The 2,982-nt window shown below is 41.2% G+C and overlaps 1 long non-coding RNA gene across 1 annotated transcript; it reads right to left on the bottom strand.

Annotated features, from left to right (window-relative positions):
- Positions 1–249: 249 nt before the first annotated feature.
- LOC124861844 lies at positions 250–2,684 on the bottom strand. Its single transcript, XR_007036768.1, has 2 exons — positions 2,555–2,684; positions 250–1,327 (listed from the first exon to the last, which is right to left on the bottom strand). It is a non-coding gene; the product is annotated as an uncharacterized LOC124861844 (long non-coding RNA).
- Positions 2,685–2,982: the final 298 nt, after the last annotated feature.

Below are 2,982 nucleotides of genomic sequence, written 5' to 3'. Positions count from 1 at the left end.
GTCAGTGTCTTACCCCCAGCAGACAACGCTCTGAGGCATCATAGTTTGAAGAAACAGAAGTTCAGAGAGTTGAACTAACATCGACTCAGAGTGAGATTAGTTTTTTTTATAGCTTAAAAGATTGGATTTATTTATGGGCTGTTACAAAAACTACAGCCTAGAGGTACATCTTAGTAAATTAGAATACAATCAAAAAATCTTAATTCAGTTTAAAAAGTTATACAGATTCATTACACACAGAGTGATATATATTCCAAGCATTCATTTATTTTAATCCTGGTTATTTTGGCTTACAGCTAATAAAAAGGGAAACTTTCTCAGAAAATGTAAATATTACATATTAAATTATTATGGCTAACACAGTCATGAGAAAGGGTATGCTACTATAAAAAGTTGATTGCTACAGAAAATGGCTAGTCAGAGTGGTGTATCAAAGGATATTAATGGGAAATTTAGCAGAAGGAAAAAGCGTGTTAGCAAAAAGGTGCACAAGCAGTGGGGATAATCTCTAGCCAAACGAGTTTGGGCAAATAGTAAAGCCCATTCAAGAGTTTGAAAGACAGATTAACAACAATTGACTGAAGTGAAGTCACACAGAGGTGTGAATTACATGGCCTTGAACTGTCACATTCCTTGTTTTAATCCCCTCCCCTGTCAGAGACATCAGACGTTTCTAAGCCGGGCTAGAAATAAAAGGACCTGAAAAGAAAGCTCATGTTGACATGACTTACAAAATCATCAAACTTTGACTCACATGTCAAAAACAAACGTGAGCTAGCAGTAATATCAGTATGTACATTTGGGCTTTCCTCCGGCTGCACAAAAGGCCATTTGTGTCCCATGCTTTTGCTTTAAACGATCCTCTTTCCAGAATCAGGCAAATGCTTCATGCAAATTATCTCGTCCACAATCAAATAGTGTGGTCACCATAGCAACTGCGCTCCCAAAATCAAACGGCGAGGCAGTTGGCTGCTGTAGATGCCGCCGGGTGGCATGCAGTCATTGCCTGTGCCCTCAACCCTTTGTGTTGTAACCAGTCACAGCCTATTCACAGCCTGCAGAAAGCAGGACGCATTTTCTCTCTGGGAAAATGATTGAATCTCGATTTTTTTTTTGGTGGAGAGGGATAGAAAGTAGCAGCATGGTGCTTCCACTGTGGCAAGTCCAGACCACTTTCTTCTCCTTGACATTGATCGGGGCTCCTTTTGCCACCCCGAGTGCCGCCTTGCCTTTGAATCAGGCCCAGGCCAGTCAAGGGAATAACAACTTGTGTCGCGCAATCATGTCTGTGAAGATGGAAGAGGCAGCCTCATCATCAGAACCTGGACTGAACACGAAGACAAAGATTTAAATTGGGGGCAGATGGGTTAAAAAAGAATTACATCTCTCTGGTCCACATTGTAATTTCTCAACTTTCTGATCCTCCGTCTTCTTCTAAAATCTGAATCATGGCAATGTTTCCTACAACCTGTGTAACAGGGTGATTGAACTCAGAACAGTTCCTCAGAGTGAGACGTTTTTCTCACCCTGTCATTTTTCCTGTGTTAAACTGCTCAGCCATTTAAACAATTTTTTGTTCGGCCAGCAGTGTCTGCCTCCCTCTCTCTTGCTGATGCGATGGGAACATCTTGTGAGTACCCTCTGACCCAGTTCTGCATGCAAATCAAAGCTGGATCAATCCAGGGGTTGTCTGATGAACTAATTATGCAGTAATTGTTCTGGTCTGGACTACCAATCCATTGTGTGAGAGGACTCTTTGTGTCTTTTCTGTGCTGATTTGGAATGATAATTGTTTTTTTTTGTGATTGGCAGGAGGGCAATTTTGATCTCTTTTTTCTCTTTGCTCCTACTTCTTTTCTTCGCCTATTGAAAGCTGCAGCCAAATCCATCTTCCACGCTATACTGTAGGCTAGAAACCTATAACCAGGTTATACGAGGTTAAGTGTTGAGGCCGGACTGTTGTGCATTCTCAATTAGTGCATTTGCATAACTTAATTGGTTGCGTTTGGCCAATAGATTGTCATCAGTTCTCTCATTACTCCTGGCACATTCAGGGAAGGGCTAGAATGAAGGCCCTGCACCCAAAGTGGGGTTTTTGTGCCCAGAAAAAACAGCATTTGCTGACACAACCTGGTTGGTTGCTCCACAATTTTACCAGATTTTGAAGTGACAGCATCCCTTTGAAGACAGACAGCTCCAAACGTACTCTATAATGAGCTTGTGTTAGTACAGTAAAGCCTTTCTCCAATTACTGACTTTTTTACCTTTAACCTTTCCTTCTTTCTTTCTTGTTTGTGTGTTTGGACACAAAATGACTGTATGCAGGAATAAAATAATTAAACTAAAGCTGTAGTTATCCTGGGGTCGTTATTTTCTGTGTTTTCTTGGTTTGTCATCTTAAACGTCTAGCCCCACATATCCCAAAACCACAATACAATTTCTTGAAAAAATATCTACATGCTGTCACATTCAAGGGTTTGCGGGCAGGACCAGAGGCAGGTGAGGAGACGGCATAGTGAGTAGAAAGATGATTTAATGATGAAATGGTGCTTACAGGCAGGCAGAGTATAGAAGAATGTTGTCCCAGGTGTCCAGATCCAACTAGAAAACTTAAACTAAGAGCAGGGTAACTAGGCTGAACTCAGATGAGGGTAGTGACGAACAGGGAAGTTGACGAAACAAACCAGTGGGGAACAATGGGAACAAACAAACTTAAATACAAAGGGAAGTGAGTGTAGAACAAAGGAACTGTGAAGCAGATAATCTGCAGGATGTATAACAGGTGTGGACCGGGCTTGCAGAGAAGCTGAGGGACAGGTGAAACTAATTAGCAGGGAAGACAGGAACATGAGGAACTGGGCAACAACTAAACTACATAACCAAGCCAAGAGAAAACAGATCTAAGCAAAAGTAAACAAACACGTGGAATGTAGAATCTAGAAAGTAACCATTAACAGAAGTAAACAGAAAAACTAGAGAGAA

The sequence above is a fragment of the Girardinichthys multiradiatus genome, chromosome 24 (genome assembly GCF_021462225.1).
Source record: "Girardinichthys multiradiatus isolate DD_20200921_A chromosome 24, DD_fGirMul_XY1, whole genome shotgun sequence".
In the NCBI taxonomy this organism is placed as follows: Eukaryota; Metazoa; Chordata; class Actinopteri; order Cyprinodontiformes; family Goodeidae; genus Girardinichthys; species Girardinichthys multiradiatus.
The sequence above is the reverse complement of the archived record's forward strand: the minus strand, read 5'-3'. Positions and strand labels throughout refer to the sequence as shown.